Source organism: Sebastes umbrosus, chromosome 8, assembly GCF_015220745.1.
Source record: "Sebastes umbrosus isolate fSebUmb1 chromosome 8, fSebUmb1.pri, whole genome shotgun sequence".
Taxonomy (NCBI): Eukaryota; Metazoa; Chordata; class Actinopteri; order Perciformes; family Sebastidae; genus Sebastes; species Sebastes umbrosus.
The window spans coordinates 24482243-24509699 of NC_051276.1; the positions used below are offsets into that span (position 1 = coordinate 24482243).

Consider the following 27457-nt stretch of genomic DNA (forward strand, 5'->3'; position numbering starts at 1 on the left):
GTTCTGAGCAGCAGCATTTAGTTCAATCTGCATCACGTCAACGCACAAGTGAAAGAGATGCACATTCACACATACTGCTGGAGTCATGCATGGCACCTCTCTTGCAGCTTACTTACACACACTCACACACACGCACACACACACACTGACAAAGTGACATTCATTACCAGAGAGTTGTGTGAAGTGAACATGGTGGAAGTTACGTCCGACAGCAAAGTGAGGAAAACAAGTTTCATTGTGGAAATGATGAATAAATCATCATCTGTTTGTCAGCAATTTACGAGTCGGGTGGTTGGCGATGGCTTTTTCCAATTCAGTGACAATTACTGCAACAGATACTGGAAACTCACGACAAGGGCCCTAAAGCAGCCCCTAAAGCTTATGTGTGTGTGTGTGTGTGTGTGTTGGCTGACACCCCATCATGTTCCCGTTAATGTACTTGAAAGATGCTGAATGGAGACATTTTTCAGTCTCATGAATTTTTCTCTTGGTTAACTGTGTATTTATATTACTACTGGTCACACTCACAGAAAGGCTTCTACCAGTCAATTATGAAAGCTCCAGTAAGATTACAATAAGTGCAGCAAGGGCCACTTCACGGTGGAATTAATTTTGTGGCAATAATTCAGATTTTGCATAATGTAGGGGACTTAATCACATCCTGAATTTTTGAGTAACTTTAAAGGACGAGAAAAACTCTAATAGTGGTATGACTGCAAAATTGGAGAAAAGAAAATTCTAAAGTTGAACTTCCTGACATCTGGAAATTACCTCCATTAATCACAGCTTATGTGGAAGCCAACAACCATGGGCTCTATTTACAGGAATCAATGATGCAGGGTATCAGGTTCCTGTAAAACCTCAGCCGACCCCCTCAACATGGCGGCGCAGCGGCAGGGCGCCGGGTTTCGCTCAGATCATTGAACTTCTCACCCTGTTATGCAAAGTGAGCGCCGCCGCTCTGCGAGGGAATCTCATTTGGCTCCTTGTGCCAGTAATGACGGCGTTTTAGGCTCTCATAGCTGAGGGCTGGAACAAAGAGGCTTTGCTAGGCAACTCAGCTGTTTCTTTGAGTCAGTGTCCTTCTATGTTATGTTAGCATACATTTCTCTTCTTAGCAACGGCACTTGCCATGACTACAAGAGGAACCATGCAAAAATGATTTGTGGATTTTATAAGTTTTTTTTATTAAGCCACACTCACTTTGGTATTGATGCTATCTGAGTCAGTGTTATCTATATAGATATAAGTGGCTCAGCATCAAATAGGGATTTTCAAGTTAGATAAAAAACATTTCATTGTGCTGAGACTGTATTTTGTAATTTTATACTCTGACCTTAAAGCTGCATTAAGCAATTTTTGACCAATAGGATAATGTACAGCTAGCGGGTCATTGTTATGAAATAAATCGGCTCGCTGTACATTATCCCTTACTTATGCTGTAGTTCTCTTTTTCAAGAATATATTTTTTATAACAAATAATTTAGTTTGGGATATATTTCATTGGATTACTATTACTGTTTTATGGTGATCCTTTCAGGCATATGAATCAACTCCTGTAATGAATTGTACAATGACGTTGCCGTGATGCGACCAGTTTGGTGTCAATATAAACCTTGCTCTTCGTCATGTTGGCCATTTGCCAGATTTGCCTTTTTCACTCTAAAAATACTTTTTGGGAGCTATAGTCCACTGTGTGGACACTCACTCATTTATTATTCTCTGTAATAGACACTTAGTAGTTCACTCTGTAGTGAGCAGTAATTTAAGATTTTTGGACACTTATGAATCATTTTGCATCCTCACTGATTGATGCAGTGTTACAAACTGTCATTTTTCTATAAAATTAAACACATTGCATTGTGGAATTGTTAGCAAAAATGAATACACGTTATGGACGGTAATTTTTTAGGGCACTATATCACAAATACATTTTACTCAGAATTCAAACACTCCAATAAAATGGCGGATAGTAACTCTAGTGCACTGCATATTAGTCAAGGCTTATAGAAAGGAGGCTGGGCCACGCGTCATCAACGCGTCATATCTTTGGGGGTATAACACATGCACAGTAAAATCTGGCCTGCACTTGCCGAAATTGAGCCAATCGCAGCGCACGACCACAGCTTCAGATACACTGCACATGTGTTATACCCCATACCCCAAGACCCATGTCCGCCCGTGACCCAGCCTCCTTTCCATAGGCCTTGATATTAGTTAGGAAGGGACACAACCCTTATTTTGCTGTTTTGACCAGGTTGTTATTTCTGCTTGTTGGCAAACGGCTGCCTACTCACTCATCTACAAAAGCAGAACACAGCTGCATGAGTATCCCATTAGAGTCCTCCTTCTCTCCACTTGTTGAAATCAATCAAATGCATTTCTAAATACAGCTACAACAAATGTTATCATACCCAGGCTATATGTATTTATAGATTTATAGATGAATGCTTTGTGGAAAATAAGCATTTGATTGTTGATCAATACAAGGGGGCATCAGGAACTCATTTCCTGTATAGTGCTATATATACAGTACATAAATACAGCTTGGATGTTAACAGGGTTTATATGGGTATTACTGCATCTACATCTGTGTTTGACTCGGTGTCTGATCAGTCGAGATAAGAACGTTGCAGTAAAGCAAACAAAGGAGCACATCCACATAGCTGGCACTTTGTTTTCTCTGTTCTCTCTGACCGTTAACACATGCAACTGTTTAACAGCGGTACAATTACAAGAGCTGTACCTCAAATATAGCTGTCACACTGAATAGTGTGTAACAAATATAACAACAAATAGCGCTTCTTGTTTTCAATGATGAGCTTTTTTTGAACACATGTGCCTACACACACACACATGAGAATGCCTCAGTGATTTTATACACTACATACTGTACGCTACACACACCCACACAATCACTGAAACCAAGCCAGGTGCATTGATGACTCCATATCGCTTCGACTGTAGGTGTGAATGAGAGCATGACTGTCTGTCTATGTGTGTGTGTGTGTGTGTCTGCAGTAGACTGGAGGCCTGTCCACAGTGTTTTCCTGCCTTCCGCCCAACACTGGGATTGGCTCCAGCTATTGGATATGGAGGAGACTTACAATGCAGAACAATGAAAACAGATGTTTACTGTCATTGTGGACAGGTAGTACTGTCCAAGCCAAGTGCATTTGCATGTTGAGAAGGTATTACGTTTTTTCTATCTGGCTGCTGATAATAATTGTTTTTAACACTTATGAATGTAATGTGGACAAACTGCATCTGAATACAACCTTGACCGATGCGTAATGAAATCCAGGTAAAAGTGGATGGAATAAATTACTTTGCAGTGAAATGGGAGCCAAATATCTGCCCCGTCTAACAAGGCTAAGATGAAAGCAGCCCTCTACTAACACTAACATCATCTCCTGTTGTCCCCACACTTTCGTCACACAGCTCAGCCATGAAAGTGAAGAAACACATGCAGAGGGTGGTATTCTTTTGAAAAAAGAAAAAGAAAAAAAAAAAAGCTGGGCAGCCATCGAACACTGTTGGTGGTGTTCGCTTATTGAGAGCAAGTGAGAGCTCATGTCCTTGTCGACATAGTGCTTTGTAGGCTACTGATTGGTCTGTGCAGAAAGGGGGGCCTGATCTAAGGAACCACAATCCTCCATGTTAATGTTCTCCTGCTGACAGGAAACAAAGAAAATGAGCATCATTTTTGACTGTATTGAAAGAGACACATGGCTGTCTACACTTACTTACTCTCAGTGATAATTAATTGGGTATTTACACATATTTGTAAATGTGACCTTACTCAGGCTAAGCTCATCTTTTACATAATATAGGTTATTTTGACTTGAAATCATGACTTTTATGTTTGACACAAGTTTTAGCGGGGTCTAAAGTGAAATAGCTTGACTGCAAATAGTACTAAAAGTACTAGAAAACTAGACTATAGCCCAGGCGGCAACCTCCGCTTCTGAAAAGTGAAGCCAATGCGGAAGTGCCTTAAACTTGCATTCTTTCTAATAGCCAGCAGGGGGCGACTCCTCTGGTTGCAAAAAGAAAATGAAATCACTTGATTTATTACCTCAGTAAACATTGTAAACATGAGTTTATGGTCTCAATCGCTAGTTTCAAGTCTTCTTCAATAAAGTATGATGTTCACTTAGTAAATTATGTTCCCATCTAGAGTCAAATAGACCATAAAGCAGGGGATGCTTTAGGGCATGGCTACCTTGTGATTGACAGGTCGCTACCTCGGCGTTGTCCGGTCTGGGAGTTGTCCATGTTTTTGTCTTAGAACTTTAACCCTTTAACAGTGTGTCTCAGTTTCAGTTCATCAAAGTTAATTGTAACATTTTTGGTCACCTAAAAATGTCTTATTCAGCGTTCTGTTGTACTTAGCTCCAACTTCTTGTTTCACTTCTGGTTGCAAAAAAAACAATATATATCCAGATATCCAGTAGCAAAACAAAAAGAAATCAAATTCGCTTCTATACCACTTTTATGTTTCTATGATAAAGTGTCCCAACTTGTATCCAAGTGTCTGCACTGCTGTGGGAAACAGTTGACCCCAAAATGTTTCATCCTTTACCCAAGCTTGGTATGACAAACGCAAGCTACAAAAACAATTAGCTGCATCTCTTCACGGCTCTGTTGACGTGATCCTATTGTGACTGAACAAGTGGCTTTATGTGGACATGAGACGAGCCTTAGACTTCGATCTTATAAACTGTGACTTGAGAAAAGATGAGTCAGTTCACATCTTTTGTACTTTTCACCTTTGCTGATTACACTGTAGCTCGGTGAGTGCCAAGACCACAGGGCTAATTAGTCTTTCTGAAGAGATTGATATCAAGGATGTAGAGACATGCCGAAGGAGTAAAGCCTGTGATGACTCATGAGCCAGGATTGAGCATTAATAAGTCTGTAGGATTGTTTTTGGAGCGCAACGATGTCAGACAATCTGGCAGAATTGTTTGTTATTTTTAAGAGTCCTTGATGAGGGAGTTGGCTTACTTTATTAAGCTTCATCCTACCAACTGGGGTCCCCGAGGTCTACTTTTTGTCATATCTCACAGGTGCTTTATTCTATCATTCTAATTTTTTCAAGACTTTATCAATCAATTTGTTCCCAATGACTTCATATCATTGCTTTCTGTTTTATTTAGTGCTTTTTAAAAAGTCCCCAATATATTGGGGTCCAAGGGGACCCCAGTCGGTAGTCCTTGTATGTTAAATAGGTTGGTAGGATGAGGGACAGCACACAGTGAGAATAATAGCATGTTTAGAAATGATATAACCCATTCCTTCCTGTTATTTGTCTCTTTACTTATACAGTATATACCGATGTTCAGAATTTGATCTGAACACTAAGGGATGCTGGCATTTTCTGATTCACGCTGACTGGCTTGTGTGGTTGATATTTTAAAAAGGACACTGACTGGGGAGCTATACCGTTTGTTACAGTACTGCCAAAAAAAAACACACAACACACAAAATTTCTTATTTGCAGCAACTCAACCTTTTAGCTGAAGCCAAATTCTGGTGTGTGTGGAAGTGACGGTTAACTGGGGAAATGATTGGACCTTGTCAGAGATCTGATCTCTTGAGTACTTGATGGATACCTGATTATTTGTTGGCTTAAATGGAGGATGCATTTCATCATCAGTGAAGCATCCTAAAGCGATGTAAATTATATGTTCTCTCATGAATGAATCGCTCCACTGATCCAAACCCTGGGAAAATATCCCCTCTCTCCATTGCAGTTCAGCATTTAAAATAACACTGACTGAAACAAGAAAATCGCAACACTATAATTTGGAGTAAAGAATGCCAACATTATATTTTCCCTTAAACATAGATCAATAGTGGCTACTGTACATTTGTACCCATTTCCCTGTTATGACAGTTTGATTTCACCAGACACCTGGGAGCCCTTTTTATCTAAGTCTAAATGTGAGCAAAGGCTACGTTAGGCCAAGCTACTGAGTTTGTTGTCATTGTATTGGGAATCCTCTGGAGGCAAATGTGTCTCCTTCAGCTGTCATTGTTTCATTGCTATATTTAGTTACTCCAGCACCGGCTCTGAACGGAGCCCATTACAGGGGTTACATCTCACCTCTATGTGAATGTCTTCAGTACTTTAACATTCAGCTTTGTCTGTTCTCCATTTTCTGCCGTTCTGATGAAGTGTATCAGCGGATCCACGTCACTAATGTTTAATCTTGTTTCCTTCAAATGGTAAAATGTTTAAAGATTCACTGATTAATATTTTTAGATTGACACTGGATCAAAGGACTATGTGCAATGTAAAAGGTGTCGCCTGTAGTGACAAACTCACAGATAATTATAACCCAACCTTGCAGTTTTCCCATAGACTGTATATAAGAAGTGGATGTAGTCACCACGACGGTTTTGAAGCTTCGAGTTTGGCATTTTGGCCATCGTCATCTTGGTTTTTGGACTTTGCCATCTTGTTTTTTTTGCAACCAGAATTGACACAAGAGGGTGGAGCTAAGTACAACCTGAATAAGACATTTTTAGGAATGAAAAATGTTACAATTAACTTTCATTAATGTTAAAACACACTGTGAAAGGGTTAAAGTTCAGACCGGATAATGCGGTGGTAGCGACCTGTCAATCACAAGGTAGCCACGCCCTAAAGCATACCCTGCTTTATGCTCTATTTGACTCTAAATGGGACCATAATTTACTAAATGAACATCATGCTGTATTGAAGAAGACTTGAAACTAGCGATTGAGACCATAAACTCATGTTTTTAATGTTTACAGAAGTAATAAATCAAGTGAGAAGTAGGGTCATTTTCTCATAGACTTCTATACAATCTGACTTTGTTTTGCAACCAGAGGAGTCGCCCCCTGCTGGCTATAAGAAAGAACGCAAGTTTAAGCCACTTCTGCATTGGCTTCACTTCTCAGACCCGAAGGCCGCCTGAGTTCTCCTCAGCTCTATGGAGCGTTTTAGCAACTTTCAGCAAATTGTTTTAGTTTTATGGCCCTCAACTTTCTCATCAAACTCGTTTCCAATCAGAGTTAGCTACTTTCAGTGAAAAAAATAGGGTTAGCGACTAGCTTAATGGAGACTTGTCCCTAAGTTATGTCAATTTTCCACCATACTGTACACTAATGCTTTGGAAAAACTAGCCTATTTATGATGCTTAGCTTTGCTCAGCCTTGGATGTTGGATAGGAATATAATGTGACATTATACATTGGATGCCGTTTTGAATTATCATGTGTGGCATTAAGACACAAATATGCCAACACTTGTACAGTATAACATCTGGCTGATGTCTCAGACTACCTCCTGCAGCAATTGGATTTCAATCTGTTCTTAATACGCCAGGAGTGTTTTTACATCTAAATCCCTTTCCAGATATAATTTGTTTGCTCAAGATGCATGACAACCTAAATGGAGTAAACACTGAACTGGGTAGATGGCAGAACAAGTGTACTGTACTGGTCAATATGTTACTTTCACAGTCAACACTGTGTAGAGAAGATAACAGAATAATTAAGGGTATGCACAGTTTGCCTCAGTGATAGCACTGCAGGAAAGGTCGGTGGTCATCAAAATCAATAGATTTCTTTCTGTTTGCTGTGTGTATATTAATACAATTTCATCTCAATCCAGCCATTATTTTTTGGACCAGAACAGCATCGGAAGTGTTCTGGTCTCTGTTTGTAGTCTGAGTAGTATTGACCAATCACATTCGAGCAGGCTTTGGTTGAATGCAGATAAGAGGCGGAACGCGTTGGCCACCGGCCAGCTTTTTATTGGTTTAAAATTAGCTTGTAAACTGGCTACTTGTGAAACAATTCGGTCGTACACGTCGTCTCTCAACTCGAACTCCAGCCTTTTTGCAGGAAAAGGCGTATGAATGCCACGATAATGCACAGGGCATATAGCATGCAATAAGAACGCCTTTCTTGCTTTTGGCATGTCATTTGTACGCCATGTAGTCTGTACTGACTGCAATGTAAACGCACCTGCTTAAATACGCTACGCTCAGAGCTAGTGGTGTAGAATAAAAAGCAAGAAAGACCGCTTATGGCAGGCGGGAGGGGAGGTGGATGAGTCCAACAAACACAGGACTTTTAACCAGGAGGCCGGTGTTCGAGACCAATGTTTTGTTTTGCAAGTTAAGTTAGTGACGTTTGTCACGTTTTTTTAGTGACATTTGTGACGTGTTTTGCGTACTTGTTACGTTGTCCCCGTACAGATTTTTCTTAGTTTACATACTTATTCCAAGCCCAACCATGACATTTTTCCTAAACCTAGCTAAGTGGATTTGTTCCCTAAACCGATGTGAATGGTTTTGTTGCGTGGTGTACAAATGACACACAAAGAGCCTAAACTGTGTCCTCATGACATGCAGACTGTCGTTGTAATGTTTCCTTCCCTTGAGACCGGGTTGCCAACTCCAGTCTCACATCTCAAGTTGCTAATCGGACTGTAAACAATGAGCAACGGACGGAAAAGGAAATCTTGGCCCATTTATTTGCTGGCTACCCCAGAAATATAGCCCCTTGCCCCCAGAGGCTTATCTGATAGACGATGGGTTCCGAGATTGGTCAGAGGTTAACACACAAAAACAAATACATGAACACAGGTGGTTCATTCTCTGCAGAAACAACAAAAGTAGCAAATCAGCAGATTAATCTTTAATTCATTGTATCTTTAGCTGATTCGCAATCACTTTCATTTCCAGGTGCTTGATGTTTGAGATAAATACGCAAATGATCCCCAGTCTGCAGCCACGCAATTAGTCTGCATCCTCATTTTCTGTTATAAGATTTCCTAAAATCACTTGTTTCAACAAAACATCTAATGAAAAAGAATCAAAGCTGTTTCCATCTCCCCTGTCATTGCTCCTTCATTTTTCATAGCTATTTATACTCTCCAATTTCCTCTTTTTATCCCCTTTACTGGGGTTCTGAGGCGTGCAACAAACATCTCAGAGGCCCTTGTGGCGTGGGTACATACTAACCATCTCATTGCCCCATAAAATGAGATCCGTGCCCTTATTTGCACCAAGGTCCTGTAGCTCCATCTCTCCCACAATGGGAGAAAACGGCCACAAGGCTGGCAGATCTCGTCCATGGGCAAGAGGTTCAATTACTTCAGTTGTCATGGAGCAATAAATGACAAATTAAGTGGCTGACACCGAACACTGCTTGAAGGAGGCTGTATCAGAATACTAATGTCAGCTGTGTCTGACAGTGGGTAAAGAGAGAGACAGCAACAACAAAAAAGCCCCAAGTTTGAAAAAGGAAAAACAAGACAACTTTTTTTTCCAGCAGGATATATTCTCTACTCCTTGACCTCGATTCAGAATAATTAGGACTGTTGGTTCCTTAGTTGCTTAATGCAGTGATGTTTTAATTGCTGTTTAAAAGAACACCTTCTTGATGTGTATTTATAGATACCATAGAGAGCTGCACGTATTGTTCAGTTGTGTTCATTTAGATGAAGGCCTCTGTCTCGTTCTATTCTTTCCAGCAGTCCGTGATCTTTGCTGCGACAGACTGGAACAGGCATTGTAATCCTGTAATTAGTGGAGTATGCACACAGAATTTAGACACTGGCTAATGAAAGTGCTCTGTTGTGCCAGTTTTCATCACATTAAAAAGCTAAAAGTCTATAGCCACACTAGCTGCTTTGATGCTCGTTACACACCAGAAAACAAAATCATTTGATGAGGAATGGAGACATTTTGCTGCTCTCAGATCCTTATTGGGACAAGATATGTAAAGTTTGGCCTGATGGTGGCGCCACATGAAACACCAACTTAAAGATCGCCTACTATGCATATTTTCAGGAGAATACTGGTATTTTGGGGTTGTACTAGAACATGTTTACATGCTTTAATGTTCAAAAAATGCTTTATTTTTCTCATACCACCTGTGCTGCAGCACCTCTTTTCACTGAAACGCTCTGTTTGAGCTCCTGATTGGTCAGCTGGCCCACTGTTGTGTTTCTACTGCACCAAACTCTTCGGACTCCACTCCAGCTCCGCTCTAACTAGCTTTGTTTTAGGGCGTGCCAAACTAGCCGTTATGCAGGTATTATGCAAGTGTGTTACTTGGTGCCATAATCACGTTACGGAAAACTTCAAGCCTGGTGTTTCAGGCAGTTCAGGAGCAGTGATTCTGTGGGGGAGAGTAACTCCCTTTGGCGTGGACTTTGGGCTTTATAACTTCGCAGACTTTTTACATGCACAAAAAACTATATGACAAACTAAAGGAAAAGGAAAAAGCACAAAATCATAATAGGTCCCCACTTAGGACATCTCAGACTCTTGTCAGGCTCACCTCCAAATTGTCAGACTTAACGTCACCGTGAAACAGATGTTAGAACATCTTTATCTTGTGTAATGTGATGTATATCTGAGTGAAACAAACTAAATGGGAAGAGATAGCTTGAAAGCAAATGATTTGGAGCTATAGTGAGATACAGAGCTTTAGTCCTCCACCCATCTCCCTCTGCCGCCTTATTAGATCAGGAAGAGGAGGACTAGAGAGAAATGAATAAATTAGGCCTCAGGCACTGTATTATGGAAATATATATATATATATATAAAAAAAAAAAAAGTTTTGCCCACTGAGATCAAAACACACACCTCCTAATATGATATCCCTCTGCTAGCTATGACCCACAAGCTAACGGTCAAGTGTTGTTATGATGGGCGGGGTTAGGTAGTTGTCCTGTCCTATTTAATTGGATAAATGTATGTATATGCCCCCGAGATCAAAATAGTCAAGCAAAATTTTGTACCAACCTATTTTCCTTGACACTCTCAGAGCAGACCAATCCTGGCACACCCCCTATGATCTTTGGGCCCAGAACCCAGGTTGGGAACCACTGTTATGCAGGAATAGGGAGAGAAAAGTGAAGAATTTATGACATATGTTGAGCAACAAGAGAGGCTACATGATAAACAGGGACAGAGGATTAGAACTTGGGTAATGTAGGCTATTTTTCATTTCGTTGTTCATTTCAGAGGTGCATTAAAGGGGAACACCGCCTAAATTAACAATTCTAATATGTTATTTCCATGGTCTAGCAAAGTTCAATCAATATTTGGGAACATGAGCCAGAAACCAGAGAAATAAGTCTCAAACTTGTGATGTCATAGGGTATAAAGTCTGGAGCTGCTCCGTAGACAATGAATGGGAGACTGATTTTGTAGACCCACAGAATGTTTGTTTTTATCCCCAAATGAGCTTTATTCTATTGTAGTGATCTCAGTTGTGAAACAGAAAATGTTCCCATATACTGAGATCATTCCCCTGGGTGCTCTCAGTGTCATCTATAACATCTATCCCTATTCATTGTCTATAGAGCAGCTCCATACTTTATACCCTATGACATCCCAAGTTTGAGTTTTAGCACTCTAGTTTTTGGATTTGGGAGAGAGTTGTTCATGTTGGCTAATATTTTTGGACTGTCTTAGACAACAACATAGGACCAACTTGTATGAATTTTGAAAATGGGCATAGTTCCCCTTTAATATATTGTTTTGGACACTACTGTCAGGCCACTAGCATGGCTAAAATTAAGGATTTCATAGCATAGTAGATTAATAGTCAACCCTTAATCTGCTTGTTGTTAATTCCCATTTAGAGCATCGCTATATAATCAAACTGAACCTCTAGATCTTGTAATCAATTACATTTGTCTCCAATCCTGTAGGGCTTAAAGAACAGATGCAGGCTTGCCCGAAAAACAGAAAGTGGTCTTATATCACTGCAGGATATGGACAAACCCCACTGACATCTTCTACGCCTCCCTATCCTTCATCATATCACTGAATTTAAATGCCGGTTGTTCAGAAAACATTGAGGTTGCTGACCTCCACTCCCATGTTCCCTTCATTCTCTCATCTTGCTTTTTCTTATGTGATTTATTACTGTGCATTCTGCTGGGTGCATTTCATCCTGTTCAGCAGACAGACAGCGTAACTGAGTCATGCTGCAGCAATTTTGTAAGGGTAACAAAACGTTTGCACTGGGACTGTGAACTTACAGCCCCAAGGTGACCTCCGGGGGGATCCTGTCAGGCTACCCAAGGTGACAGCTGAGCACCTAGAGTGCGCCGTGCACACGGGGAATGCTCTGCAGTAAAAATGAAGGAGGGCGTCACGCAGATGAGATTCATTCATCTTAATACAGTTGACCATCAAACTGATGTGTCTGCAGGGGTGCTAGTTAGACAGAGGAGGAAATGCAGGGAGACAAGAGAGAGGAGAGGAGAGAAGCAGTCAGAGCTATGGGAGAGGCTTCTCAGCTGTAAACACAATGTTCTCTCTCCACCATCAGTCCTCTGAATAGAACAGTATCTGTCACCTGTTGGCAACGTCCTGGCAGAAAAGCTCATTTTGTAAAACTTCTGCAAAGCACATTTTAATGACTCCTAAATGCTCAGCAGCACAATTATTCTTTTAAGTAAAAATCTGTCACACTTTCATATAAATGAACGGGTTTTGCTACTCCACATCGTTCGCTGACATGCCGCAGCTCAACAGCGATTAAAAGTCACTTCACAAAGGCTTATATTCCTGTTTTAAACACCCACTGTCTGTAAGGGCTTTCCCATAAGACATATTTTGCCTAACAGGGGATAATGCATTTCATGTTGCCAGCAGTTTGTCTGTAATAAACACTGGGTAGTTAGCAAAAGCAGCAAACAAACAAGGAAAATAGCCACCAACAGAAGCTCAAATATCATCAACTTTAACAGAAAGTACAAGGAAAAACATGTCTGTTGGATTGTCAAGTAATTTCATGCAGTAACATCACAGCAGTGACAACTTATGCTGAATGCTAATATAGTTAGTCGACCTGCAGACTCTTACTGCACCTCCTCATCCAACCAGCTGCTTCCTTCCCTGTAAGACTGATCTCACAAATCACTACGTCTCTTGACTGATTTTTGAGTTTGCAGTTTGTCGCTAACCTTGGTGACCATAGCCACTTCATGGTAAAAGCCTTACAGGTACTTGCCAATAGTGGCAAGTGTAAAACTTTGGCATGGAGAGCAGCAGCATAAAGGTTGCATTAACACTTGTTGTAGAATTGTAATTTCTTTGTTTCGTGACTCAAGTTGGTGCTTCATATTTATTAATGTGAGATATGCTACTTTTGATAGTCATGTACTAAAGCAAGGAGAAATAATAACACATAGTGCTGTTGTCAGTAATGTGGTATATTGCTTATATTCCAGCAGTTTTAACCACAGACTGTATATAAAGATGAACAATATGACAGCTCCCCAAAAGTGAAGTTGAAACATCTCGATCGCCCCCTGGTGGCTGGCTGCAGTATAGGTCATAAATCCTTCCATGTTAGCGGATGGGACATGGGTCAAACTAAAAAGTCAAAGTACACGTCAAATACATTTTTTCCAAAGATGGTTTCTGTCATTTTTGATAGATCTTATCAAGCTGATTTATGTTCAAGTATTTGTTTTTCTAATAAGTTTGGTTTTAATTAGTTATTTGATGTTTTAAAAAGGTGATCCTACACCTACACCTACACAAATCCTACACAATGTACCTTTAAGTAAAATGTTGAATGCAGGACTTGTAACAGAGTATTTTTACTCTGTGGTATTACTGCTTTTATTGAAGTAAAAGATCTGAGTACTTCTTCCACCACTGCAGTTACCCACTGCTATAGGGGTGCAACTACGCACATGGACAGCGTGGTTAAAGTGTCCTTCTCTATACCAGGCCTGTGAGGAAGTGCCATGAGCACTGCCAATGAAACCAAATTAAAACAAAAAAACATAAATCTTTGAGATAAATGTTTTAGACCACTTAAAGTAGGGCAACACAGTTTCATCAACTTCAGCCTCTTTGTTTGATCGGGGGAAGGATGACAAGATAAAATATGGTTCCGTGCGGCGGCTATTGTCCCACAGCGCTGGCCACACGCCATGTCAATCGAGTTGTATTATATTATCCTTCTGCAATATTCATATCTCATCACCACGGATGAATCTTTGCCGGGCCTTGGCCCTTCATAATAACAACCCGATCCTCCCAGTGCATATCGTTCCTCTGTGGAAATATCACGGTAGGCCAACAGCTGGCTGCAGTTCATCTCTTGTCGCCTCACATTTTCAGCCACATCAATATTGTGTGTTATAAGTCTGTCCAAGTTCAGAGGCTGTTTGAGACTGTAGCACTTCAACAGATGGCCATCCTCTTGGCCTCTTTTGAAGGAAACAGACAAACAGAATAAACCAAATCTGCAGCTCATTGTCTTGAATATTTTGTGCAATTAGGTGTTTCCTAGTAGAAATGTTGGTTCCTCAACAAATCATGAGGAGAGAGAGAGATCTAATCTAGAGCAGAACAAATGATTTGTGCGTGTGTGTCTGTTTCTATGAGCTTTCTGGTCAATATATTTTAAGATTTAATGTCAGAGCAGAAACTAAAGTGGATATTCACATAATGACGGAGCACATAAAATATCATGTGGTATAAACAGACAGCACACACACACGCAATCTTCCACAGCATTAAGAGTTAGACATACAGCCCATTCTTTAGAGTTATCACCATGGAAACTGGACAGGAGTGAAAAGCCTGTACTATGGTGGATGGAGCAATGGCACGACTGCATCCTGGGTCTTACACTGTGACATTTATATGAAATGGTTTAGTTAGCAGCGTGCATATCTGTCCTCTGAAACGCTAAAATGTATAGATTATTTTTCCTATACTGTTGCATCTTTTGCTTTACTTTAACCACTGTAGCACCACTGATTTAATGCAGTTCTGAGTTGTTATAAGGGGGTCAGTCCGTGGTGTTTCAAAAACAGTGATAACAGTAATTTCCGCAGCAACACTACTCAGTTATGCATCAGTGGCCAAACAGGTTGTCATGTTGCATGGCTGGATTAAAGGTATTACCTAAATTACTTTCATGATTCAGAAAGTCAGCTTCCCCTCCAGAGACGTTTTTTAGGACATATAAAATTATGTGATTTGTGTCTGAAATTCCAAAGTGGGGTCCGGGGACCCCCAGGGGTCCTCGAAGTGGCTCCAGGGGGTCCCCAGCAAAAGAACTGATGGAAACAGGCTATTTTGTGAACACATGCCAACAACAACATCAGCAATGTGTCTCACGTATGGTATCACATCATTTACTGTGGATTTCTCGTGTGTTTTCATGACAAATCTTAGTTTGGAGACCTCCTCGGGGATTCCTCCCGATGAAAGATCTTGTAGTGGGTGACCTCCTGTCTCCAGTCAGTCATGTAGTGTGAAAACCACAACGATTTCAAGTCTCCCGATTACAAGACAGCAAGTTGTGTAGTGTGAACACTACTGCGATCTGACGACTTTGAAAGTTGTGTAGTGTGAACTTAACTTTAGGCAGACGACCTGACACTGAAACAGAAAACAAACTTACTAAATATACAAGGAACTAATTAATTAGTGAAACTCAGGTTTGGTGGAAAACAGGCAGAAATGCAGAAAAAATGACAAAGGCAGGAAGTAAAACAGCATGACACATTGGGAGAGTAACTTTCAAAATAAAACAGGGAACAGACTACACAACAAGCCAAGACCATGACAGGATCCTTCAATCACAGAAACAAAATGTTACGAGTTATTTGAATTTCAAAATCTTCGACTGCAAAACTTTTTGCACAGTGCTCTAAATATAGTACTGGAGGAGAAATGTAACCGAGGAACAGTTTGCACATAACTAATTACCTGCCTTATGCAAGCGTTTGTCAGAGTTTTCCTTAATTAGCAGATAGCTTGTTAGCTTGAATTCTTCATGTTGTTGTGTCACGCCGACAATGGCAACAGAGACGTCTTGGAAAGAAGAGTGGAAGGAGACATAGTGAAAAAGCCAACGGGAGGATTATAGCGGCCTCTTTTGAGTCAGACTGTGTCCCCCCAAAGCTGAGTTTAGGTTTATCCCAACCCCACTTTTAATCCTAAACCCCAACCCCTTTCCTCTCCCTGTTTTTAATTTAACTGTAATCCCCAAATTAACCCCTACTCCAAGCTTTCACTTATCCATTTCACATATTATGTATGAACTCTGCAGACTAACAAATACAATCACTTAATTGGACTCTCCAAATAAACTGTGGGCAGATTACCATATCTCTGATGTCCCGGAGAGAACCGGCACATCAGCATATCCACACAGATTTATGATGTTTCAAATGAGAGAAAGGCAGACTCCAACTCGAGGCTGTATCTGTAACATCTTCCTATATCAAACAAAACATTACCCGACTTTTCTGAAGCAGTCATCCGCACAATCAATGAGCATTCAATCTGAACCAAGGTGATTGTATTATTGCCATATCCATTAAACACACGTCAGTCAGTCTAGTCTTTCGTATCCTTTCTGAATTTACAGTGCTAAATTATCTGTGATTTGCAACATTAGCTCGGTATCTCATCTGGACAAAGCAAGGCTGATAAACTCTAGAGATCCATTAGAGAATGAAATAGCTCGGCCTGGTGCACCGGATTCCTTTTAAGACTTTCTTTCAGTGTAACCGACTATGTCTGTTTTGACAAACCTCTTTTCTTTTTGTGAGAAAGTGGGGAAAAAACGTTCAAGGAATATGAAATATGTTGTCTATTATTAGTGGTCTGATTTCCTTTTTGTGTAACTTTGTTGTATTTCTATTATGAGGGACTGGGTGCTTGTTGCTGCTTTCCTTCCAGTGCCTGCTGGACCAGGCACCATCCATCTGTGAATCCTGAAAAGCAATAACGGGGTTAAGACCATAACTGAATAACTATTTATATTAATCCTACAATAAATTACTTTTTGGCCACTTGGTTATAAACACAATATAGACATTATCCCCATTTAAAGCTAGGGTAGGTAATGTTGTTCATGTAAAAATTTTTGGCTGTCGCAGCACTATAATAAGCCTATCCAATCATTTCATTCAGCCCGAATGAAATGATTGGACGGGATGGCACACGCTCTGCTTGTGCACTCATTGGGCGTCACCAGAGTCTTCACAAGCTGCTAGTTTGACAGCTGTGAGTACTAACAATAGCCATGTTCTATGTTTACGTTCATTATGATAATTTTGGGGGAGCGGCTTTGGAGGGAGGCTTGAGGGGACGGCTGTCAGTGTTGCCGATTTGGCAACTTTCTCACTAGATTTAGCAACTTCTGGAGCTAGTGCTGTGAGCTACTTTTCATATTGTAGCGGACTCTCAATTCATCCAGTCGCATCTGTTTATCTGGGGCCCAGGCTAAGCAGGGTATTCCAGACGTCCCTTTCCCCAGCAAACTCTAAGGACATAATTCACCATAATCTGGTTCAACACAAGCAGTTCAATTATGTGTATTTTCTGTATTGTTTCCCCTTCACACGTCAGAGTATAACTATGACGCAGTGTGTTCAGAGTAACGTCTTCTCAACAGTTGGTTTTTAGTAATAGCTGTGCTGAAATATAAGACACACATCTTTGTGTATTTAAAGATAGAAGTTGTTTGTCTCTACTTTCCTGTAACTCCTATAATATTAGTACTTATGTTCATAAAAGAACACATGAAGAACAGGAAAGAAAACATGTAAATGTATCTTTCAGTTTCAGTTTCTTTTTTTCGTAAATTTATGACTTTATAATCTCACACATTTGAGAGTTTTTTCCCCCGAAAATTTACAACTTTAATCTTGGAAATCTTGGAGCTTTTTTCTCAGAATATTACCCCCTCCTCCGGCTCCGTAGTTATTTTTTTACCTACAATGGCCCTAATATCCCATCGTAGCGACATTATCATTCATTTGCAGTCATGTTTCTGGCCACCTGATAAATATAAGTCCAATATTCACTCTCCTTTTAGCTCAGTTTTGGTTTCCACCGACTCCTGAGGGAAATATCTGGCTCTTCAGCTACTACATATTCCAATGCTCATCAGCTAACTTTGTCTGCTTGCCGTTTGGTGATGGGAATGTAGTGTACAGTTGTTGTTTTTTTTGCTGAAGCTGCATGCTACAGCTTAAAATGATGCTATGAGAGCAGTGAGCGTGAACCAAAGATGAAAAATTGCGGGTTAGAAAACCAAAACAATGAACTTAAAAATGGCAAAATCTCCGCAAAGCTGAAGAGAAATGCAGAGTTGGGTAATAATTATCTTTGGGTTCACCACTAAGAGTGAACCCTTTCACATACAAGTAGTTATGTAAATATACAAATGTTGATTATAGCAGCTTTAAGTACACTTTAACTGTTTACTTTGGAGGAGAACTGGTCAAAGATATTTCTTGGACAATTCAAGGCTACAAAAACATATTATTATATTTTCCCAGTAAAGCAGAGTTGGTCTACCGAGGCAACCAGAGCCCAAATGAAATAATACCAGCATTGTACATCACATCACTAGCTGTTTAAACTTCATGTTCCGTGTTGTACAATGTGGGCATGTCAGTAGAGCATCTGGCATCTATCAAATTGGATTACTTAAGGTCTCTGTTTTGAATGAAAAGCTTATGTTGTGGATTTATGTTTCTTGTCGTGAATATTATTGGAATCACATCAAGGACGGTATTAGCCTTCCATACAATGCATGTTACAGAATGAAAGCAGCGTTTAGCTCCAACTCATGTGTGATGTTTGTTCCATGAATTAACTATGAAGCTTGAAATAGATATGGAAGAATAATACACTGATACCATCACAGTTCCAAGTAAATAACTGTGACCTTAGAAGCGACATGTTTTTCATTTTGTTGAGGATGAGGCATTTAATGGCTGTTTTGACAGGCAGCACCAGGACATACTGTACTTACATGTGTGTGTGTGTGTGTGTGTGTGTGTGTGTGTGTGTGTGTGTACACATGTGTGCGCGCATGCGTGTCCGTGCATGTGTGTCTGTGTGTGCGCACTCAGGAATGTGTGTGGGAGTGTAAAGCGAGAGAAAAACAGTCAGCGAGGGAGAATGAAGCAAACACTGGAGCACACATCACTTCTTATTGTAGGGATTCATCTATGCGTCTATATTTCTTGGTATCCATATTCAGGTTACTGATATCTACATACATCAGGAAAGACTCTGTATAGCGACTCATAAATTGTCCATCCAGTAAATAAGAGTAAATCTCAGCGTGCGTTGCCAACATTGATGAGCAGAAAATGGGATGAGCAGCATTAGGAGAAGATAAATCCCCACATCTGAAGGATTATGGTTATTTTGACAAATGCGAAGCGCTTTTCAAATAGAAATGTAATTACATGGTGAATATTAAAGTCAGCAAAAGATGATCTTTCTGGAATTCTAACACATGCAGTATTATAATGTACAACTTTCAGCTTCTGTTCAGACGGGTGTCCGTTTTTTTTCCACTGATTGCTGAAATGGAAAGGGAGGATGCTAATGGTTTGGAAAATTACTGTAAGATTTATTCAATATTCTGTTTTATTTTACAAGCGCAGATTAAGCCTGGCTTTTTTATGCATATTTGTAACATTCATAATAATGAATATATACAACACACAACAGTAGTGGAATGTAACTAAGTGCATTTAGTCAAGTACTGTACTTTGAGCAGTAGTAAGTAGAATTGGAGTAAATTAAAAAAAGAAGTTATTTTTATAAAACGGTCACTTTATCCTGACAGTAGTGCATGAGACAGGTAATCTGAAAAAACATGTGCATCTGTGTCCTCCCTTGTTCTCCGGTGCTCCTAATGGCATCTGCAAGATTTCACAGACCGGAGGAAAACAACCAATCAGAGCCGATACAGGAGCCTTGGCATCTCTGAGCAGCTGTCAATCACTCACAGACTCCGATCAAATGGTCAAACTAGGCAGCGCTGATCAAATATGAATCAATATTCTGTTACTGTAATGCCTATTTCTCGCGTGAAATGTTTTCTGAAACATCTTGTAGTGTACTGTTTAGCTGTAAAAGGAGAAAGTTTGTGACCAGGCAGCCATGTTGAGATCAGCTGAGGAAATACCAAGCACCGCCCACCAGCCGGAGCAAACTTTCTCATTTTACAACGAAACGGTACACTACAAGATGTTTATGAAAACATTTCACGCGAGAAATAGGCATTACTACTTCCTAGCGCTGCCTAGTTTGACCATTTGATCGGAGTTCACGAGTGATTGAGAGCTGCCTCCGATGAATCAACATCAATAGGAACGCTCTCTCTCTGAAATGACCTGTGATTGGCCAATGTCTCCCGTCACGGGCTAGATTTTTGTTATAAATGTTATTATGGAATTTTTGCCCAATGATGCCAAAAATATTCCTGTCAACTACGGCTTTAAGTACAATTTTGCAGTACTTTACTTGAGTATTTCCATTTTATGCTGCTTTATGCTTGTACTCCACTACATCTCCGAGGCAAATATTGTACTTTTACTCCTCTACATTTATACTGTATGACAGCTTTACTTGCTAGTTACTTTGCAGATTCAGAGTAATGATACAAAATATAAATCTACTGATAAATTATTATATGTTTTTATAGGTTAAGGTACCCAGTAATATATAAAATAATGAAAATTAGCCCCACCTTTACCAGCTACATTAAAGTGATGAACTCATTAATGCATCACTAATTATAATCCAGTAATATTATATATTTGTACTTGATGCTGATACGTTTGTACTTTTAATTGAGTAAGATTTTGAATGCAGGACTTTTACTTGCAACAGATTATTTTTACACTGTAATATTGCTACTTTAAGAAAAGGATCTGAGTACTTCTTCCACCACTGATATACAATATCTGATTGTTGCCATATTTCGCCTACAGTACGCCCCACTTAATTAAGTTTATTTGTTATTAGCTCCATGTCTGTGTCACTCACCCTGAAATCATTTTTTAATCTATCCATGCTAAGCAACAATCAGGGAAGAGGGTCTTGTGGCAGCATTAGCATGCCATTCAGCATCCATGTGTGTGTAGCCTAATAGACAGCGATGATAATAGAGGCTTGTCTGTGCTCTCTCGCCGTGGCGTTGACCACTGAGTGAATTATCCAGCTGACAGAGAGCAGCAGCGCAGCTCGGGCGGAGGATGTTGTTAATATGCCAATGAGAGCTCATGCCTCCCGTGCCAGTCTGAGGCATGCTGGCATGGTGCAGCTGCCGATCACCTAATTGGGAATCGTTTAGCTGCAGCTTGACCTACATTCAGAGCGGTGCAAAGTGGGACCACCTATGTGAATGTTTTTATTAGCAATACAAAGCTAATCGCTTGGAAATTAGAATTAATCGATGCGCGCTGTGTCACAAGAGTTTATAAGCTATCATTGTCCTCTTCTACATGTGCAGTAAAGTGCTCTAGAGTGGGTCCGTGGAGTGCTTCATTGAAGAACTGTACCTTTTGTTATAAAACTGAATTTGCCAGAGAGGTAGTTGAGCCAGTTTTTGTTGAGAGTAAGATGGGAGGATTGACAAAACTCTCATGTCTGAACAGTAAATATGAAGCGAGCCCCCGGGAAGATTGTCGGGCTTTAAAGCAAATTTTTGTAGTCGCCAAAAGACTTTTTTTCCTATAGACTTACATTACTTAAAGAGTTTTGCTGTCAAAGAAAGTAACGCGTGAAAGCCAATTCCTATGAAACTTGAAAAACCTAAAGAATCCATTGGTACCAACCATGTCATACTGGCTCGTCAAGAAGGAGGTTAAATAACGCTCCAAACGTGCGCTAAATTTTGGCGAGGAAAAACAGGCATGGCCTTTTTCAAAGTGGTCCCTTGACCTCTGACCTCAATATATATGAATGAAAATGGGTTCTATGGGTACCCACGAGTCTCCCCTTTACAGACATGCCCACTTTATGATAATCACATGCAGTTTGGGGCAAGTCATAGTCAAGACAGCACACTGACACACTGACAGCTGTTGTTACCTGTTGGGCTTGAATTTGCCATGTTATGATTTGAGCATATGATTTTTCATGCTAAATGCAGTACCTGTGAGGGTTTCTGGTCAATATTTGTCATTGTTTTGTGTCGTTTATTGATTTCCAATAATAAATATATACATACATTTGCATAAAGCAGCATATTTGCCCACTCCCATGTTGATAATGTTGATAGTATTAAATACTTGACAAATCTCCCTTTCATGTACATTTTAAAAAAGATATAAAATGTGCGATCAATTTGCAATTAATTGCAATTAACAATCATGCAATTAATCGTGATTAAATATTTTAATCGATTGACAGGCCTAGTAAAGAGAGATATGTGACTCAGCGGATTTTTTTTTTAGTTAAATCAACCTCCCAGATTGAATGCTTGAATAGCTCTTATTTAAATCATTAGGTCCTAAAAGTTGTAAAAAGCACTAATAGACGAATCCAGAGTTATTTCTCGTTCTCCGTTCATGTGAATGATATGATATTGATAAATGATATTCACCACAGATGAGTGGTGTATTCTCATCTAACTCTGCAAGAAAGCAAATAGGGATATTTTCCAAAATGTCAACTTTTCTTCGATATATTTTTTTCATTACTCTCTGTGTAGTCAGATCGACTGTTTTTTTTAATATGTTAACATTACAAAATGACTTGGTGTGTGCTACACAGAAAGATTTACACCACACTCTGCAGTCTTGGGCAGAAATGGCCACTAGAACTGGTAGTGAATAATTTGTCATATTGCCTGGGGTGAAGATTTCAGTGCTTATGTTTTGCTGAGGCTCAAAATTGTATGAAAACCACACTCTCACGTCTCCTGTGATTTCTGTCTCTGCACCAGGCCTACTGTCATTTATTTTTCCCAAGTCACCCAAATTCCCCCCCATGTTTTATGTTTTTTTTGTCATTTATATTTTATCATTTTTGTTTTGTCAAATTACATTCTTCATAATTTTTTTTTCTAACTCTCTGTGTTATCAACTCCCAAAGAGCTAAACTGAAATAAAGTAAGAAATTAAAAAAGAGCACTTATGTTTAAACTAATAACTGTTACCACTTGAAGCCTAAAACAATTCCCAGACCAATGGAGAAGATAATTTCTTAACACTTTAAACTCTAGAGGTTCGCAGGGATAAACAATGAGTCATTCTAGCTGAGAGGAAAATGCAAAAAAAAGAAGAAGTGTATCATGAAATTGAAATGCAATGATTCAACCTCAGATATAAATGTGTTAGGTAGGAGTCAGGTAAAATGAGCCACCAGACAAGGTACGAGCGTCATAGCCCTTTAAAATTGTACATCCAATCACAATAACTGATCTTACATTGTTGCTACAACATTAGTTGACATGTGACAATAGTTCTGATTGGTCTGAGATCGCTAATATGGGCAGGGCATAGTGTTACATGAAGCATGTCAGAGAAATTGTATGATAAGTGAGCATCTTTTTTAAGCATTGCAGAATGCTTATAGGATGGGTTAAATGCAGAGGTCAATTTCATGTATGTGCCTGTATGTATATGATGATTCTAATAAGATTTGCGTTAACGACAAATGTTTGACACAAGCATGCACCTACACACACACACCGCTACACACAGTCCAAAAAAGACACACACACACACCCATACACACAAAACAGTCACAAAGACACTAATGTGCAGAAACACAGAACCATACAACATGACCAGTTATTTTTGAAATGCATTACTCAATGAAATATTTGTTCAACTATGGCACACCAAACACAGTAGTTAGTGTTAATTTACTGTTGAATTTAGTAAATTGTGTTGCCCTCTTTTTATATTGGCCCATTTTACCTGAACATTGTGTCGTAGGCGTACCTCAAGAGGGAAACTGTTGATATTCTAACTCTCATAATTCCAAAACAATTATACTTTTTCACATTTTTGTTTTAATAAATAAACATTTAAGAGACCATGCCAATTTAAAAAAATATCATTAGATATCATGCATAGCTTATTTGATGGTCTTATAAATCATTTACCAAAAAGTGGCCCATTTTACCTGACTCCACCCTAAATAAAGGACTACGGAAGAAATTCTGCAAACTTATTTGGCGACCTTAATAAAATCTCCTGTGGGTCCCCACCCAGTCTTTGGGAATGGCTGGTCTGGACATTTTACTTAAAACCACAAATGTGAACCTTGTGGTGCTTGAGGAAAAGTCACAAGATACCCAAAGCCAGTAGAATTCACCAATGAATATCTGTAACAAGCTTCCTTGCAATCCATCCAATAGTTGTTGAGATATTTCAGTTTGGAAGTGATGAACCGACCAACATTGCCATCCATAGAGCCAGGCTACGTGGCTACAAATGATGAAGACCAAAACAGCACAAATACGGCTGACTAATGTGCCTGTTGCTATATTTGGGGTAGCAAGTTGGTCTAGAAAAAAAACAGCTGTCTGGTAACCAAAAGGTTACATTTTTAATTTCAACCACATCCTTGTGTCTTTCAATCAGCGGACCAATTATTACGACCTCTCCAGTGTTTTTGTGAAAGATTTCAAACAGCTTTTCTAACTCGGTCTCTCTGGATAAGAGCGTCCACTAATTACTAAAATACAAAATGTCAAAACGAAGTCAATTAACTTAATGCCAGCTCTCTTCATAAGTGTGATGAAGTCTCGATGCAGTTGAGAGTCATTAAATTGGAATTAATGTCGTTTTATATGTTGGCAGTTTATCTCACAAGTAGACAAAACATTGCATTCACACTGAGCAGATGCAGCATTTTTCCACCAGTTGAAATATGTGTATTTCTGAGGCAGTAGGCTCAGTTTCATGTCTTAGCGTAGAAGAAAAGAATAAAAGCCTTTTTGGCCAACTGAGCTGAGTGAGCATTCAGGTTTAATCAGGAATATTGAGGAAACGTTGGCTGTTATGGTTGGAGCTCTTAGAGAGGTGACTCATTGGCTAGCGTAGCTTTGGACGGCCGCCAGCAGAGCTGCTTAGGGCTGAACGCTGCATACAGGCGGATTTTGCCTGAAGCACGATCGCCATCTTTCCTCAACTTTAATGGCTCAGGAAGTCCTTTCCAATCTGGTTGTTTGCAACACAAACGGATAAATATAAAATTAATTCAAATCTCTTGATTACAATAGCTATCCAAGAATATCCTTGTTTCCTCTTGACAAGTGTAAGTCGTTATTCAGTGAGTCACTGGCTACTGGCCAAGGTAATAAAGCAGGCATCTGGCACCAGCCCCATCTTGTCCTCACTTTATGTTAACTGTTTAAACTACAGCTCAACCTGTTTACTCTCAAGTGAATTTAAAGAGAACAGAATACACTGAGTGTCCCGTATAAAGGCTGCTACCTGCGGAAACTACACCTCTATTTCAGGTGCTGTATTGTATGTGTAGCCTATAATGTGTAGCTACTGTATATGCCCTGATTGTAACATGAAGAACGTATTTCTACTGTTTACCTCAATTGCAATGTAAGTGTAAAATAATTGCCACCGTGATAACTTTGGAAAATCTTAAAACCACTGAGCAGTATTTTGGCCTTCAAATTTACCAATCTTACCAATCTTTTTTTTGAACTTAGGGCTGTTTTCGTCCTGAGCCAGGTGTGTTTGAGTCTTGTTAACCCTCTGAGACCAGAAGGATTGCAGGCGATGCTGACCAACTTTACTGTCTTTCAGAGACTCTAGCAAGTTCAATTTAGAGCTAAAGTGAAGATGCATCATATCATTTGAAACTAGTAAACCTAAAGAATCAATTGGTACCAACGATGTCATGTTGGCTTGTCGGGACGGAGGGTAAATAATGCTCCAAAGTTGGCATGGGCATTTGTCTCTGACCTGAAGATATGTGAATGAAAATGTTTTCTATGGATACCCACGAGTCTCCCCTTTACAGACATGCCCACTTTATGATAATCACATGCAGTTTTTTGCATGCAGTATAAATGTGTTATTTTCGCCTATTCTAAAATGATGTGTTTGAATATTTATGCATACACTGGTGTGCATAAACAATTTTGGAATTACATAAATCGGGTATCACTGTAAAGCTGAGAATCTTGTGGATCTAATGAGCCCAAATGCATACATGTGTGATGATGTTAATCCCCCTAGCAGCCATTTCTTTCTTTTCTTTCCACAATATTTTATTGAATTTTCAAGATCAAATATAAGAAAGCACATGACAGAAAGGATAGATACGAGCAGGTCGCAAACCCTAAGGGTTGGAAAAATAAACCAAAAAAAAGGGGAAAAACAGCATGGTATGAAGATCTGTACATTACATGAAAAGACATTATGCAGAAGTCTCAGGGCTTGGATACATTACACAGATCAGGGAATACACAGCTAAAGCACGGCAGTAAAATGCCCAGAAGAGAACATTAGACATTCATGGGGACACTGGAAGGGCGCCAGTCCACAGTGCAATGCCCCCTGCGTTTTAAATCTGCTGTATAGTTTGGGAGATGGTTTAGAAAAGGTGTCCACACAACTCATCGTAAACCCTCTCATCCCCCTTCAAGATTGAGCTCAAGCGCTCCATTTGCAATATGTTAAAGATTTCTCCAAAACACTGGTTCACAGTAGGAGGTCTGGGCTTAATCCTCATAGCAGCCATTTCATTGTAGTGAGATTATTTTTTAAATTTGACCTCATCTGTATAAAACGACTTGTGGTGACCTCTTGGATAATCACAGCCTCATGAACTTTACAGCCAGTTTGTGGCTAGAGCTAGCAACCTAGAGCATTCAGAGGATGTTTGGCGTTCCTATAGGTAGATTAACAATAAGGAGGTTTCTGAGCAGTTTCCAGAACAGAAGTGCTCGCCATTCAATCGCCAAAAAATGCAATTCTTGCAGAAATCTCCAAATGTCAAAAGTTTTTGATACCAAATCACAGCATGGCTTTTTCTATGGTGTTCCTCCTGGTGTTCTTGGTGTCTTAATGTGCTATTTTGGAGGGATTAATGGTCATTTTTATCAATTCTTGAGCGGTAAAAAATGGAATAGAATACAGGAGAGCGCGAGAAATACAGCAGTGCAGAGGACATTCAAGAAATGTCATTAGAACGATTCATACTGTAAGTGTGAAATCCCAGTTTCCGCCACTTGCTATTTCACATCCCACTACTTCCCTCACTGTTTCACTGAAATCAATTCTCACTGACGAGTGTTGAAGAGTTAGAAGTTCAGTGATGTTTCTGTCTCTCTTTAACTCTCTAGTGTCAGTAGCTCAGCCACTATAATGGATTCATATGTGAAGTGTGGCTTTAGAGGGCTGATCTGGGGCAAGTCATATGGGCTCAAATGCTTCTGCTTCAGTTCTACTTTACATTTGAGAGAGAAAAGTTGCAGATATACCACCCTCGGCTGTCAATGAGATGGCCTTACTAAAAAATTAAAGGCCTCATGAAATAGAAATTGTAGTTTATTTCATGGTAAGCGGCTCCATGTTAATAATAAAAAAAACGTGACTGCAGCTTAGTGTGCACGTAGTAAGAGTGCACTTTATGTAAGCTACAGTAGGTGACAGTTCAGGCTGGAAAAGGCAGCAACTG

General features: G+C 39.7%; 1 protein-coding gene and 1 long non-coding RNA gene across 3 annotated transcripts in view; both read left to right on the forward strand.

The window, feature by feature from the left end:
• Window positions 1-27457, forward strand: part of LOC119493538 (leucine-rich repeat transmembrane neuronal protein 4) — a 52723-nt gene that overhangs the window by 19822 nt on the left and 5444 nt on the right. The gene's annotated exons all lie outside the window — the stretch shown is intronic.
• On the forward strand, window positions 5023-26792 carry LOC119493540. The gene is made up of 3 exons (XR_005207983.1): window positions 5023-5175; window positions 11124-11129; window positions 26780-26792. It is a non-coding gene; the product is annotated as an uncharacterized LOC119493540 (long non-coding RNA).